We start from the raw sequence: 17,587 nt of genomic DNA, 5'->3' as shown, positions 1-17,587 counted from the left end.
TTGATTTTAATTTGTGGTAAAATACTGCAGAAGTTTTGTTCAGAGTTCTGAAGCAGCAAAGAGTCAAGCAACTTTGATGGGATGATTTTTTTTTAACTAATAGTCGATTTAGTCCTTAATATTTGATGCAGTACCAGCATATGTTTTAAATTTTTATTAGTTTTAAATAATTGTAATATTACTCTGCGATTGATCAGACTTCCAATTTCATTCTTGACATCATACAACTCACAACACTCGGTAGACCAGTAGGCTATTTGATTTTAAACTAAAATTTTCCTGTGAGAATCAAAGCCTAAAATCGTGGTACTCACACACAGTTTACCTAAACTTTGGGTAACTCCACATGACCATTATAAAAAAAATTATGCCTAATTATAATATAATTATATACCAAAAATGAAAGTCTGAAAGCGTCATTTTTTGAAGTCTCAGGAGCTTGAAATTATTTTAAATTCTGGAATTTATATTTTCCCTGGGTTCCAGATCATGACATTTTTTGTTAGTCTGAATGTACTTCATTTACAGAGATCTATTTTAATCATCCTAGAATTTTATCATACTTCTATTCTGGATTCCCTTAAACTAATCTTGATAATATTCAAACTTTTTCAGTATCATTCTAAGAGTGCTTAGCATTATCTCTTGTAATATCTTGTAAATCGCTCTTTGATTCCACAATTCTCTCAAACTGATCATAATTTCCAAGAATTGGCATAATTTTGTCTCAATTTTTCTCTTTGAAATTCCCTTAGAATATTCTTAATAATTTCCTTGGTTTTCCTCTACAGAATGATCGTCACATTCTTATCAGACTTATCCTTTGAACTGCTTTGTAGGTAAGATCAGAATCGTTGTGAAATCCTGTTCAGTATTTCCTAAGTACTCAAGTACTTTGCCAAAAAGGCCTTGAAAGTCTTCCATAAATTGCCAGATGTCTTAAAATTTGATAAAAATATGGGAGTCCATTGAAATAATTCTCACGATTCATATCAGCATTCTCCTTAAGTTTCATATTAAGAATTTTCTATGATTTCTCTTCCGAATTCGAACTATTTCCTTTCTTCACAAAATCTCCATACAATTGTCATCAGAGTTTGAAAAAGACAATTTATAGCGTCTTCATTTCAATCAAAGGTCAGACTGCATACTAACACTTCATTGTAAACTATTTTCAGAATTCCCTTAAAATTCTGAAATCTAGGGAAAATTCAGAATTTTAAAGTATTTCAGACTGCTAAAGTAACTCAATATTCACAGGTACTTTAAAATTCTATTTTAAAATCTAATTAATTATCCTCAAAAATATCACGAACATACTTCAAAGTGATTCAAAAGCCTTGCTAATTTTCCAATGCTCAATTTATTGTTTTCAATCAAACAGTTTTCGATTTCTCTAAATTCCAAAATTTGGAAAATTCCTCCATATTGAAATATTAATTTTTATAAATCCAAGATTAAAAAAAAAAATAACTATAGCCAAAATCTAAACAAAAACTCCAAATAAAAAAAAAATCCTTGCTCGATATTTTTAAAAATTTTAAGATTTTTTACAGCCAATAATGTTTAGAAAATGCCTCAATTTTCATGATTCTGCAACCCATTGCAAACATGTTGTAACAATTCCATGTTTGATGTTGCAATAATGTCCAACGTTGATGGCCTTAAGTAGTTAAAGTAGTAAGTTTGGGTTTTTACTTTTTTTAATTAGAGGGTCCATTAATTGCAGTGATATTTATAAAGCAACACATTTTAAAAATCTGGGAAAATCTGGAACATATTTAAAAAATCTGGAAATAAACGTGATCTGTCTGTTTATCTGGCTAGACGACTGAAAATCTGGAAAATCCAGATAAATCTGGAATACTGGCAAGCTGGATGCGATCAAAATCTCATGCTTAATGAGGGGAAATTCTGACACAGCAAGCAGTGCTGGGTAAACGAGGGGAAAATACGGAGGGTATAAATACGAGCTACCTAAGCTCGTTGAGTTTATTCTTGTGACTCATCTTGAAAGCAACGGGCAAGCGGTAGCAGCAGCAGCAGCAATAGCAGCATAGCAGCAGGAGCACCAGTAGCAGTGGAAGCGTATCAGCCGAGATTCGTGTAGCCGTGACCGAGGCTGGCAACCTCGGTCCGGTCATGACACGGGGGTATCCGGAACATCTTCGGATCTGGCCTGTACAAAAATACAACTGAAAACATTGAGCACTTCCCTAAGAAAAAATAGCCATAAACGAACGATAATCCAAATAAAGAACTATTTAACAAATGTTTTGGATGATACCCGGAATTCGTCCTTAAGCAAAATAACCATAACAATTTTATTAGGGTTCACAGGCTACCGCTCAACCACATAGCGTTTTTCCAGGATGTTGAAAAAATACGCGTTTTAATATAATGCCGCCACACGTTTATTGTGGGTTGTTAAACGGATTTCACGCGACTGGACGTGGGGACGTGCCGGGAAGATTCAAGTTCGTGTTTGCCGACAAGTTCGTGAAAAATGCCCATGATTTGTCAAGTGATTAGCAGTTGTGGCTAGACAAAGGAACCATTCGTCACATCCTTTTTTTTCTTTCTTGATTTGTGTTCCGTCGATCTTGTTTTCCGTGCTGAGCACCAATGCTACCGATGCCAGGGAGGCAGCTCCCACACCTGGACCCTACCTATCGACCCATCAACTCATGAACCGGGGACCAACGGCTTTACTTCCCTTCCGAAGGAAGGCGTGATCAGAGATGTTATGCCTCAGAACATCCCGGAGGCGACGACTGGGATTGAACCCAGGCCTGCTGGGGTGAGAGATAATCAAGCTTACCACTACACTACCGGTGCCGCTAAATCATCACATCTTCGACGATGTCATCCCAAGTTAACGTCGAAGAATGCCTGAAAAAGCGTTTATTGCCGTTCATCCGCAAACATAGGGGCAAAGTCATCATTTGGCTCGATTTGTCCAGCTGCCACTACTCCAAGGTGGTTCTGGAGTGGTATGCTGCCAACAAGATCGATTTTATCCCCAAGCTAATGAGTCCTCCAAATTTCCCGGGACTTCGACCAACCAAAAAATACTGGGCAATTTCAAAGCAGCGACTTCAACGAAGCGACGGGGCAGTCAAGTAAATCCAGCAAATGCGGGCAAAATGGAAGAAATACGTTGATCCCGTGTCCGTTTCCATTGTGCGGGCGCTGATGGACTCCGTCAAGAGGAAGGTTCGAGATTTCGCTTGAACTGGAGAAATGTAACCATCTTATGCTGTAAATTTGAAGTTTTATAAAAGTACTGTAAATCAACCGTTAATGGACATTTCAAACTTATTGAATCACGAATTACAGGTCTTTTTGTGCGTACTAATTTACTTTTAGTCAGCCTTTACCTCTGCTATGTGTTCCTTAAACCTTGTTTCCAAAGTCTTTTTCGTCTGACCAATGTAGATAATATTACAATCTGGACAAGAGATTTTGTAGACACCGGTTTTCCTAAGACATTTATTGATCCTATTAGTGATTTCAGCTTATTTGTCCTGCTGCTGAATAGTAAATCTAGGCCAAAGCTTTTTAACTTCAAACTCAATGGTTTGGTAATGTTTTTGTCAAAATTTACCGCTACTCGTTCTAAACCCTCAGTTGCTGGTGTAAGAGATGCCGAAGTACGCCTAAAATGGCCCCTTGTTCTTTTATCGATTACTACCTGCATTGTGTTTTTTTTTTCTGAATACCCATTAATTCTAGGGATTTAAAAAATGTGAGCTATTTCCTGTATATCGCTAAGAGGAAGAGTTTGCATCCTGTGAACCATGTGGTGTAAAGCGGTGGTGATGGGAATGGTTTGAAGAGCTTGGTATTACCATAGAGGTAACTCTAAGACCAGCAGGTCCCGAAGAATCGTGCTCAACTTTTTGGCTCAGCTCTGGTACTATCTTCGGTCCCAAATTAATCGAAAAACCACGAACAAAACAAACATAGTGTAGTACTATAATATCGACTAGAATGGGGTAAGCTTATAGATGTACTTTGGACCAATAGGCTAGGCAAGTAGTGAGCCAATTTAAAATCGTTAGTTTCCACCGGTTGGTGTGACTCTCTTTGCATTTGTTGTTTCGAAATTGAGCAAAGACGTTTCCCTGATGATGAGAAGATCTAAGAAGGGGAGTTTGCCGTCTTTCTATTCTTCGTGAGTATTTTTTTCCTTGATTTGTTTTCCGTCGATCTTGTTTTTTGTGCTCAGCACCAATGCTACCGACACCAGGAAGGCAGCTCCCACACCTGGACCCTACCTATTGACCCATCAACTCATGAACCGGGGACCAACGGCTTTACTTCCCATCCAAAGGAAAGCGTGATCAGAGATGTTATGCCTCAGAACACTCCGCCGACGCCGACTGGGATTGAACCCAAGCCTGCTGGGGTGAGAGGTGACTTCTTTGTAAATTTGATGTCCTTGTGAACGTAGCTTACGGCCTCTAAATTTTTTGATAAATCTTCCCTTTTGACAATGCTAGAAATGTCGTCCTCGTACCTATACCAACACTTGGGCAACAAATTCCTATCCTCCAGAATATTTTCTAGTTTAGTCATGAACAATTCACATAACAATGAGGAAAGCTGATTGCCTATGGGAACACCTTTAGTTTGTTTATAAAAAATTTCTGAAAATTAACTAATTTTCCTTCATACAAAGCCGAGTAAGCTTGAGATATGACCGAACTTTGCTTTTCCAAACAGAATTTTCACGTTGCTTCAGAAACCAGTCCTCTAAAAGGTAGATGGCTTTCTTTACTGGTATACTCGGAAAAAGTGCTGTGACATCAAATAAAACCATGACTTCATCTTCCCGAATCTCTCCGGATGTCTGAAGTTAATGTGCGAATTCCTGTGTGCTGTTAACTGAGCGAGTGGCAAAGGGGCTACGCATATTTTGCTAGCTTCCAACTTCCTTTACTAGCCAGGTATAATAGGCTTTGAAACTAGCAATTGACTCGTACGCCTTACACTTTTTCAACGTTTCATCTATAGATGGGAGGAGGTCAATCTTCAGTTGCCTGTATGGGCCATTAGTATTTTTTCCATCATCCGATTGTCGTAGTTGGTGAAGGATTTTCAATGTTCTCACATGTATGCCTCCAGTGTATCCTCTTGGATCTCCATATATCCTGATTTTAAGCGATGAAGGATTCCTTATATTGGACCAGATACAGCAGATCACGATACTTACGAGTGGCATCATGACGAGCCATCTTGAAATGCTGAATCGGTTTGAGTTCATTTGCCTTCAATTCCTCTGATAGTAGGCCGGCTTGTTGGCCTCTATTACGTATGGAAAGTATTTCACCTTCTGCTTCTTCAGCAGGAGACATCAATATGAGTTCTTGTAGCTTGCACAATTACACAAGTACACGGTGAATGATGTTGATGATCATGGACCTTGGCATTTTTAAAGCACTTAAGCTACCTAAGTGTTGTACAAGCCTTAATCATGGTCTACAGAACCCTTATAAAACCAACATTGTTGCTTGGGAGGGAGCATACTGAAGATGAAGTTCAAGCCAAATTCTGATTTCAACCAAGCTTACCCATATTTCTACTCTCCAATATTTCAAAACTCCTCCCATCCCCATTGTACAGCTCGAACCAAGCGACGTCTAACGAGCGTAAATTTATGATGATGATGAAAACAGAGAACGTTGGAAGCGCGAAGAAAGGTGATATGCCCGGTTATAACACCTGGCTGAAGCTTCCTCATCTTTTTCTCTCCAGACTCAAAACTTTCCATCTCGTCGTCCTCCCCAGTAAGAATGTGTGAACATATTCATTCGCTCATGTAGGGTAACGGTGCACGATTAGCAGACACCAGCTCAGGTGGAAAAGTCAGACAACTTCTTGCGCTGGCTGCCCCACATTCAAGCTCAAGTTGGTGCAAATTTCCTCTCACAGCAGGAGGAATTCCACTTCAATAGAAAATCTTCGTCTGAGGGAACTTTCTCAAATCTGTTCACCGATAAGCTGCGAGCCAAGAGGTTTAACTTAAGCAGTGAGCACCCAGACGGGGTACAAATTAACTTCTCAAGCTACCTGTGAGGAAAAGTACTTCACTAAACCAACAACGACGTGAAGGAATTCCTAACGGGAGAAATTGAGGTGCTAATTCGCTGCGGCTATGATGAATATTTGAAATTTTAATCACATCAAAAGCCACCGGATTAATCCTTAATTTCGTTCATTCCTTGACTCACGTAGCATAAATTGTTTCCCCCCCCCCCCCTGTGCGTTTTCCCCCGCACTAGGCAGAAGGAACTCGTCTTAACACTCGGAACTTTTCGAATCACTTTAAACCTCACTAGCCGGGCCAAGGAATGTGCACATCCCAGCAGAGCGAGAGACGACTGTGCCAAACGATAATAGCACATAATCGGTTGGAATTTGCCGAGGAAATCCTCAATGCCTCTTGTGTTAGTTCTGTAGTTCTGTGCTGGTCGGCCGGGTGGTAGGTCGAAACGAGCACAAAGTTTTGCCCGAGACCACTATAATCCTCTCCGATTGGGAGAGAAGATGGCCAGGTTTCTAAGTACAGTAGGTACTCTGTTGCATTTGGTGCAGTGGGGGTAGTGGGAGGGGAAGGGAGAGGGGTTTGTGTTGCAATAGGAAAGCTAAAGCACAAACCACACCACTAGGAACAAGGAAAAAAGACTCTAAATCGCATAAGCTTTTATATTCAATTACGCTTGCACATATGAGCCCACCTCGGCCGAGTAGAACTAAGGAGAGCATGTGTTTTGGAAAAATACTTTCTAGAGAAGTGGATTGGTAGCGGGGTGAGGACAGGCAATGATGCAATTTTTCAATTATCTTGTCGTTATAAAATTATAAAATACAGCCAGATTCTCCCGGTCTAGGATTTAAGCTTGAAATCATGAACTGAAATGTTAAGTTCAATATAACCAATGTTAAAACCAACCCACAAATTTCAACACGAAAATACTCCCGTCCAACTAACTGTAGTACTTCCACCTTAATCCTCTTAATTTGATCCACATCATTAAATAAATCTCAAAACAAACTCCCCCTCGGAACGGTTTATCCCGAACGCACTGCGATTGTGTATCGAATGGAAACATGATGTAATAAATGTAAATAAACTGAATCAAGTCCTTTCAACTGGATCAAAGCTGATTTACTTTTTTGCTCGTTTGACTCCTCCCCCCGTCGAGCGTCCTTTCACCTACCTCCCAAGGGAGAGCTCCCGCAACCTTCGCACTCAGAGCAAGCATCATCGTTCCACGAAATTTCTTCCTTCCTGACTTCCTTTTCTGCTGCTGCGTCGCTTATCGCCTTTTATCGATACGGGGCGGTAGCATCCGACGTCTCTTCGCAGCAGCAGCAGCAGGAGGAACCAAAGCAAGTGTTTGATTTCTTCCTGAATGGATTCCCCCAGCTCCGAACGTTCGACACTGAACGAACACCAGCATCGTCATGGACTTTTTGCTTCCTTCTTCAAGTGGTTCAAGATCCCGGGGATGTGTATATGCCTTTCCACATATGCCACAGCCGCAGATTCAGGGCAAAAACTTCGATTGGCTGTCGACACTCCGATCATTGCGTACCAACTCGATAGGCGGTAGTCTAATTTCCCAGCGCATGTAATACAATTGTTTTTTTCTCTCACTACATTCGCTTTAGAAATGGATCCCGCTTTTTTTTCTGATCACCAAGGCGGGCATTACGAGACGGGAATGGACCGATTTATTGACTCCGGCTTTTGTGATTGCTTTGAATTGCTTTGGGATTTGCTGATAATCTGTTTATTACCGGGAAATGGCTTCCCGGCCGTGACTTTTCTATGGCCACTTATCGCGATCGATGGATTGAATGGATCAAAGGAAAAGTCCAAAGGGGCAGCTGTTGAGTGATTTTAGCTTTTTTTTTATAATTGACGGCTGATGATGTTATATGATTTCGATGCAATGTGCGATGGGAATGCCAGGTGTTTCTTTCGAGTAACACTTGCAGTGGAAACAATCGCAGCAGACAGCAACAGTCTGCAGTGCTTTTCGCTGAAGGAAGTGCTGATGCTACCTATAGTTACAGCAAATTTGAACAGCACTTTTCAGAGTTCAGTGTTACCTGCAAATGTTCTACCTTGTTCGATTCTTGTTTGGACCCTACCCTAGGCAATCCTGCTTGAATATCGATTTGGAAAATTCCTCTTTGATCCTTCAGATTCTTATGGTAATCTGCTTGGAAGTCGATTTGGAGAAACATTTTACTGCCGCCATGGCACTTAAAGGCAAAAGAAAGGGGCAATCTCTTGATCCCCCTTCTGATGAAATGCATTTGAACAATCAATTTGATATGCTCACGGACAACAAATCCAAACACATAAACCAACCAACGATACAGACAAAACGGATGCTACGACTTTCAAAGGCGTTCAACAGAGCATGGACACCTGGTGTCATCAGGCAGTTCATCGGTTGGGGCCTGGAAGGTCACATCACACATTTTGTACGGAATTTCCTCCTTGATCGTACCTTCCAGGTGACCGTCGGGGACACTCGCTCGGATCCGTTCCCCGAAGAAACCGGAGTGCCCCAGGGGTCCATCATAGCGGTAACGCTATTCCTGGTGGCAATGAACGGGATATTCAGCCGATTGCCCAAGAACGTACTCATCGTCGTAACGGGACGAACGACTAAGCGGGCCAGGAACATAGCTCAAGCAGCAGTCTCCGCCGTCAGCAGGTGGGCGCTTTCGGTTGGTTTCCAGCTCTCCGCTCCGAAGAGTGTACGGTGCCATATCTGTCACTCTGATTCGAGGACCACCGATCACCATCCAAGTTCACCCGATTCCGCTAAAGAAAACAGTGCGTGTTCTGGGGGTAGTACTGGGTCGTACCCTAAGCTTCAACCAGCACTTCAGGAAGGTGAAAGATAACTGTCGTAGCCGCACCAACATAGTCAGGACAATCTCCCGCCCGCATCGCTCCAGCAACCGTGAGATCTGCCTTTGTGTCGCTCGGGCTGTTATCGACAGTCGACTTTTCTACGGCTCAACCACACCCTCGCTTCAGTATACAATACCTACGTACGCATCGTATCCGGCCTTTTACCCTTGCACGCCTGCAGACGCCGCATGTGTGGAAATCTAAATACTCCCTTTCCGCTATCGATCTGCTGCAGCCAGTACTACGAAAGCCGCTGCCCTCACTGCTAAGACGTCCGGGAATGAAAGGGTCTTTCTCCAGAACAGAGCCCTCCACACTGCAGCCAACCGTGACCTCCTCCCGGTGGCCAGGATCCACTGGCACTGAGAGGAGAGTTGGCGATCAAACGTCGTCAAAATAGATAAGCGGATTAAGAGTGGATTCCAAACCGGGGATAACTCTGTAGCTTTGAGACGTTCTGTTGCAGAGCTTCTCGGGTCGGTTTATCCGGGGCACGTTCATCGTTTTACTGACGGATCGCGGTCGCAGGCTGGAGTTGGACTCGGAGTGGCAGGACCGAAAACTGCAACGAGTCAAAGTCTACCGGAGGAGTGTTCCATCCTTTCCGCTGAAGCCGCAGCTATTCTAGACGCAGCCATCACTCCGGCAGATCAACCGATCCTCGTATTAACTGACTCACACAGCGTCATCCAAGCGCTGGAAGCCGAAGTCCCGAGCCACCCCTGGATACAAGCCATTACACGGTACGACCCAGCTTCAACCGTCTTTACGTGGATTCCCGGACACTGCGGTGCTCCCGGAAACGAGGCAGCGGACAGACTGACGGGATCTGGCGCATCCCGTCCCCGGTACACCAGGAACGTACCCCTCCTCGACGTCAGGCGTTGGATTGTGAATACCATTATGGAAGCCTGGCAGCAGGAATGGTTCCAGTCGCGGACCACTTTCCTGAGGAAGATCAAGGGAATAGTACGCTCCTAGTCAGACAGCCATAAGTACAAGGACCAGCGGATCATCTCAAGGCTCCGGACCGGCCATGCGAGGATTTCATGTAATTTCTTTGGGACACCTTTCCGCAAGGTCTGTTCAATCTGCAGCATCCCCGCCTCGGTGAAACACGTGCTGTGTGTCTACCCGGATTTCCAGAAGCTACGCGAACAACATGGACTCCCGGAGAACGTCAATAATCTGCTTGGTTACGATCCCTCGACGTTGGCTGGACTGATCGCCTTTCTGAAAGAAGCTCACTTGTATAACCAAATCGGGGGGTCGGTGGCTGCACTGATCGTGTCTTCCTCACGTTTCTATTTTTTTTTTTCTGCCGTCGGGGTTTCTCAACTGGACCAGGCACTGTCTCCTACGGTGGAGCTCTATCTTGTTCGCGCACCCAGTCCTCACCACAGCCCCGATATAATCCTCACCTTACATTAAGTTTTTAAAATGTTGTCTGTCTCATTCGTTGGGTAATCAGAGCCGGTTATACGTCACGTTCATGTCAAATTGAAACCTATTTTTTAGGCAGGATCTAGCCTGACCATCTGCTGTATAATGTGATGAACTAGCCTACGGCTAAAAATCACGGTAACATAAAAAAAGGTTGCTACGACTACCATGACAAACTCGCTCTGTAACATAGGTCGATCGGAGTGGTAGGAGGATAATAATATATTGCTTGCCTGCTTTGTTGCAATATACACGGATGAGGACATATCAAGATTATATTATATTAATATGTTGCCACATGTGAAAAGGGCATACAAGCTTTTTGTAAACAAACCTTTGTAGGCCCTTTTCTCGCCAACCGAGGTTCGCCCACGCAAACCAGCAATTTCATCGGGAAGGGGAAAGTTTCCCCTACCCGGTGATGTTAAAGGTTTGCGTTGGTGTTATATTTGTGGCGAAAAAAGGGCATAAGAAAGTTTGTTTATAAAAAGCTTGTATGCCCTTTTCAAATGTTGTTCTTGATATATTGATCTGAATCGAGAAAGACTTATAAAAAAAAATCCCATTAACACACGTGTATCATCTTCGCCTTTACTTCGTTAGGTAGCATGCCAACAATTTGCTCGTTCCCTTCTACCGCCCCACACTCAGCAAGCCGAGGAAGAACACCGATTTATTTTCGGGATAGTTCTGATGCTCTAAAGCGCTGAAAGACTACTAACCTAAGACGAGGTCATTCTGTTAGCAAGTTGGCTTACGCTACGCAAATGAAACTGCGTGAAAGTGGACCATTAACTGCGGCAAAAGTGGTAAAGGAAGCAACAATGGCAACTCCTACTCGAGCATCTAAAATGTTTGTTTCTTGGAGGAATTCCCAGGAGAAGCAAACCGTTGAATAATCTGATCTGGAAGCTCTAGCACTGATCATTGATGCCAACTTAACCAACTTATCCTTCTTACAACAAAATTGTCATTGCTAAAAAAGAGTGCTATCAGAAGGATCAGTTCATCGTGGTCGATGAAAAAAAAAATTGAAGTAAATCTTCAAAAACTTTTGGACTATTCCTCCAGTAGGATTGTCTCAGTGAACAAAGAGGATCTTAAGAAGGTTGTACTTTTTTCTTTCGTCGGAGCGACTTTAAACAAAAGATTTATCTTCTTCAGGTTGAACTTTTGATTTGTTTATAACTTCCTTAGTTTCAATTAAGTGAGGATTCAGTTTACCAGTGAAATGACGGAAGTGTCGATTAGCGAGAAGAAATATATAGATAATCAAATTGACCAGTTCACTCCAACAGTAGGTAAAGATCAGCACCATTATTGTATGTTATAAAATGGTTTTGACGATGGTAGATGGAAAAGTTTGCAATTTTGTCTCGGGTAATAAATCATCACAGATCTGCTACATGTGCAAGGAAGCACCGAAGCAAATGAATGATATTGATTATGTGAAGCAACGCGAGGAGAACAGTGAAACTTTTCAGTTTGGATGCCTGGATTCGGTGAGATTTGTTAGACTTAAGTGCATTAGGGTTTAATCTAATTTTAATTTTCATAAGTTTCATCGAATACTTCCCCCACGTGTCATGCCGTCTTGACATTAAAAAATGGCAGATAAGAGGAAAGGATGCTGAAGACATGAAGATTCGAAAGAAGCTAATTCAAAAAGGTTTAATATCGAAATCGGGCTGATTGTTTACATGCCAAAGCCGGGAGGGTCTGCATCATCGAATGATGGGAATACTGCAAGTCGTTTCTTTTCAAATGCTAATGAAACATCTGCCATAACTAGGCTGGATGTAACAGCACTAGAACGATGTGGTACAATATTGCAGGTAATAATATGGGATTATAATGCCAAGTCTAATTATTTTATTTAATTAGCATTTGGATCAAAAATCAACACAAAACGATTTTAAGATTATTGTGCCGAAACAGCGAGGTATCTGGTTCACTTATACTCGTGGTATAACATGCCAGCATGCGGTGCATAAATTTCATGGTGGTGATTCATGGCGCCCAGGTTATCAATCATTTAAATGTTCCAATAGGCCAGCTTTCCGAACAGGCTCAGGAATCTAGAAATAAAGATCTCAAGCGATATCGTCAAGATCATACAAGAAAATGCTCAAGAATGATCTTGAACCTTGACTTGATTCGTCTTTTGCTTGTATCATCGGACCCACTAATCTCCAGTATGCGACAAAACCCCAAAAAGGAGACAAACATGTTGTCTTAAGATGCAAAGTTCTTGTTTGATGAAATGGAAAAGTTAGGTTTCTGAAGTACAGTTGCACCTTAACCAATTTAAGAGGAATATTCCAAAAGTTGTTGAACAAACCATTATGAAAATCATTGGAACACGTCATATGGCTGACATGTACACAGTCATCAGGATACAATTAAGTTCACGAATTTTCACTTTTAAACCACTGTGCACCCCGAGTGAGCTGTGTCGCACGGGCTACTTGTCACGAAAAAAAAGGAAGAAGCTTATATCATTATTGCTTTCCAGTTCTGACATAGCGTTATCATTCGGTTCGTTGATCACTTGTCATTTTGTCATTTGCAGATATGCAGCATCATCCAGGCAAAACTTCACTAAACTTTCCCAGCCTAATGCCAAGATGACAAAGGTCCCCCTGTTGTGATAACCACTTCCGATTTCCATACTTTTCCCTCGGAACTTTTGAACTTCGTTAAAATCAAGTTTTCACTTCACCATTTCCCGCAATCATCAGCAAAATCGAACATTCAGCGATGGCCGCTGTCCTCCTTGAATAGAATCGTAAGTTCCAACGACCAGGTTATTCCTATACTTTGTCCATTTGCTGCGACTCTGCAGGTTTGACAGGTAATCAGTTGACCAATGCTTCCAGATCACCTGGTGTGTCGTGAACCGCCAATTTTGCTCCAAATGGGACCATACTTAGCTGAGTTGATCTTGAAGAATCGTAGAAGGCCGCGCTTGAAAGCTGACGTGTTTTTCTTTTGCTGCTTATTTTTCGTCAGCGAATTATACATTTGTTTCAAAATTTAGTTTCAAGTGTTCATAAAGTATCATTTAGTGATATATCGTGTTTTGCCTGTGTTTGCCTTGAGTGACTCGGTTGACTTTGAATCTAACCTCCAAAATATACGACGCAGCTTTAGTCGGTGTTGGTTTTCATTGCCTCCCGAGAGCAGATGCTACACTTTCGGCGTGTAGTTCTATTGAGAGATCGGTCCGGTTGGTGAATTAGCCCGGCAACGTGTTGATAATGTGTCCGTCGCGAGTTTTGGTGGTGATGCGGTGGCTGACGTTGCGGTGAATCAAGAAGTTTTCCGCTTGCAAAAGTGCTCGGCTGCTGGTCTCTCGCCGGCGTTTGAGATAGCGAGCAATATGAAAGATGCCTCGCTGGATACGCCCAAGACTGGGCGGGTGGCAGTTGGTGGCCGTAAACTATTCCTGGGGAAAGCACTAGACGCAAACCTCCTCCCAGATGACCATGACAATGCAAGAACATTTGTGTTCGTTAAAGGAAGTATTACGACAAAGGTGCATCCCAAAATTAGATACAAAGCTTAGAGAAAATCAAAATTACGGAACCCATGGATTGAAGGATCAAATTGACATGGTGAGACCAGTCCAAATACATTTTACAATTTAAAAAAAAATTAAAACACGTATTTAGTGTCAGGTTTGGAAAGAATATATTTGAACCTGGAAGCGTGTATGTAATACCAATATCCATTTGACAACGGTGATACATACATGCGGGGCTTATTGAAAGTAAAAAGTAACCTCGGAATGGGGGTGACTCTCCAGACATTCTAAAATGGGTTGCAATAGAGCTATCACTTTCTAACTCCCGGACTAAATCTGTCTACAATGACCGTAAATGCGACATTGTAGAGAGAGTTCTTCTACAATAACACTGTCGGCCAGTGGGAGTTAGAGGGAATACACATACACAGATACTTAGCTGAGTTGATCTTCGGTAATAGAAGCAATGACCGGCATGCTTGGCATACACAGTTTTGCTCACGAACTGCTCATTTGCTAATAACTTTGCACAGAGTTGACGAAACATAGTTCTGTTTGAAGCAGTCGATAAAAATCGATTGGACTGACTGCACCAAAACTAGCAGAGTTTCTTCATGTTCAGCGGCTGTTACAACTTATTTTGCAAACCCCGAATTAAGTTAATAGAAAACCGGTGTAACCAAGCGGTCAGACTAACAAGGTTTAATTGAGTGGAACGTTACGTGGAGATCTCACTTGGAGGCAGAGTCTGTAGGACTGCTGTCACTAGCAGTCTCTCCTTTAGGATCGACGAATCGACGTGGGTTTCCTTCTTCAGCCACTCTGGACTATTCCACCAAAGAGAATTGCTCGCTATCTGAGCTGGAGTGGCTCTTCTCGAAGTAATATCATCGGGATTCTCGATTCCCGCAGTATCATTCCAGATTTCACCCTTTATCACATGTTGTATCTTTGATATACGATTGGCCACAAAGACCACTGGGTGCTGAAGAGTAGTTCTTTTCGACACTGTAATTGTAGTTAGGAAAAGTAGGCCATTATGTTATTCAAAACAGTGTCGAATAGTGACACTTTTCAGTGACACTGCGTCAAAAAAAATATTTCTTTGATTTTTTGTATCTTTTCCAACAATTTGGGACATTCACAAATTATCTAATGGAATATAAGAAGAGTGAGAGTATCAGCATTTCATACAGTGTCTTACAACGGCGCGAGAGGGGTGGTTGACATTTGCATACATACAATCGCGTAAGGGGAAAAATAAATCGATCTCAAGGGATTTAAAGCTAAAACATCTCCATATAGGGGAAATGTCTCTAATGTTGGCCTATGGATCTAAGCTTGGGCCCATTATCAATTTTATCTAGATGAACGCGTTTTTGGGACGTTACTAATGGATATTTTTGGTTGCTATTGAAAATTTAGTCGATTGCTGAATTTATGTATGGGGCCAAATTAGGGCCACTTAAGCCGACATTACCTGCATTTACCCTACATTAAATGGGCCATTTCGTGTAAAAAATAATCCAACTCAATATCTAACGATTTTCTGAAAATTGTAATATATAAGGAAGATTTTCGGAGGAAGGGTTGTTAACTGAAAACTTTTGCAGAGTCTTACAAGGGAGGGAGGGGCATTTAATAATCACTCAAAAAGCCTTACAATAGGTTTCTAAGGATCCAGGTAATGTCAGTCTTTCAGCCAGTTTCATATACGCGATTTGAGGAAACATTCATCTACCTGATGTGATGTTAGACACTTTCTACAACCTGTGAAAACTAACGATTAAATTTGCTCGCTACTTGACTAGCCTATTGACTCCAAGCAAACCGATTAACGTACTCCATTTCAGTCGAAATTCTAATCCTACACTATGTTTGTTTTGATTCGATATAAAAGTTTGACAGATAAAATGAGGGGCTCGTGGATTTTCCTATGTTTCGAGGGGTGTATCGATTAGCTTGGGACCGAAGATAGTACCAGAGCTGAGCCAAAAAGTTGAGCACGTTTTTTCGGGACGTTATGTTGACGTGACACTCGCTTTGATGGAAGCCGAGAACACCTCTGCCCTTCTACGAGGAATCACTGGGATATTGGGTAAGAGGGTTGGGATTGCAGCAAGGTTCGTTTTGGTAAAAAAAAGCTGATGTCCCAACGATCATATAACGCGAAGGAGCTTGGGATTGAACCCACAATATTCTGCTCAGTAAGCAAAAACATTTGCCACTAGGCAAACGAGCTCCTTTTAATCATCAAGTTGCTGTTAGTACCATATAGTCAAATTACAAAAAAAAAAGCTATTGATAAATCTTGAATGTAGATGGGTTTGAGATAAAGATTCACGATGTTCTGCGCATAAAGCAAAAACGGTCACTCTAAGGTCACCGAGCCATTCATATCGCATTATACGGTTATTCGAGTTGTTGTAACCATTCAAACCCGGCACCGACGACGACGACAGGTTTCGAAAAATGCACGATAAACAAGCGATTTGACCATATTCCTGGGACCGTGTTTTTCTGCCCAGTAAGCAATCCACTGCAAGTGACGATCTTTGAAATCCAAAAACTAAAAGCTACGAAAAAGCACTTATTCCTTGATTAGGTTCAACTTTCACGCGACGTTATTTTCGATATAAAATACACAATATAAAATCAAGGGCTAATCAATTTTGCACATTGTGCCGAAACACATCGTGGCACACTGATCGGCACGTCATGCCAAACAAACTAAATAAAATAAAAAACGGCATCACTGTTTTGTGTTGACATTTTGCCAATCGTTGCTAAGGTTTACTTCTTCGTTTACTTCAAAGTAGGGGGGAAAGGGGTTTTTTTTTGTCAATGCCATATTCTAGCGAAATTTGTATAATTGACGATACTCTCTTTGTCCTTGTGCCTTATGGGGGATGAACCTCTACAGAAAGTCCACCCGGCTTTTGAGAGGCGTCCATAGTTTCAGAGAAGTCGAAACGAATAGGTCAGAGTCATCAGGCCAGAATTAGCTAGAATTAAGTATTAACTCGATGGCCTTAAGTTCCGGTCCGAGAGTCAATTGTATGGGTAAGGAGCATTGCAGCGATAGTGTACGGTGTCAACAACAGTCCGAACGATTCTTCCATTCTTCAGATCTATCTGCAATCGCAGCTGTTTATCGAGCTGTTTCTCTAGCAGAACCACCCGGTACGATTGATGGTTCACCAATCAGTAAGCCGTACAGCTGAACTTGGATTCGATTGACTGTGGAAGCTGGTGGAGTCAGTGGATCCCGTATTACCGGTTTGCAGTCTCTTTACGCTCTTTCCGAAACTTTTCGTATCACCGACGGCAACATTAAGAAAGATGCTGCTAACAGAATTGTGAAGGTAACCACACCGGAGGTAACAGAGCCAATGTGAATCGCGGTATTATTAATGAACGCAATCGGAACCGGCAGCAATTTCAGGGAGTACGTTAAGGTATGACCAAGGATAACAAATATGAAGGAACCACAAGCAGCATACAAGGAGGAGGTAGTCATCAAATGACTGCAACCAGTATCGAGATCCTAAGCCGACATTTTTGGATAAACCGTGGACGAAGTAGTTTGACCCCTCCTCACTACAGTTAAACGAATTTAGTACCTAACCACGACTTCGGGTACTGGGAAACACTGCAGGTCGATTGCTGCTACT

General features: G+C 42.0%; 1 protein-coding gene across 1 annotated transcript in view; it reads left to right on the top strand.

Moving 5' to 3' along the window:
• LOC135712288 (carbonic anhydrase-related protein 10-like) overlaps window positions 1–17,587 on the top strand; it is a 286,221-nt gene that overhangs the window by 194,106 nt on the left and 74,528 nt on the right. The window lies entirely within an intron of this gene.

The sequence above is a fragment of the Ochlerotatus camptorhynchus genome, unplaced genomic scaffold (assembly GCF_037179485.1).
Source record: "Ochlerotatus camptorhynchus isolate MF236.1 unplaced genomic scaffold, CSIRO-AGI_Acam_v1.1 ptg000467l, whole genome shotgun sequence".
NCBI lineage: Eukaryota > Metazoa > Arthropoda > Insecta > Diptera > Culicidae > Ochlerotatus > Ochlerotatus camptorhynchus.
This window is presented reverse-complemented; position numbering and strand designations above follow the sequence as displayed.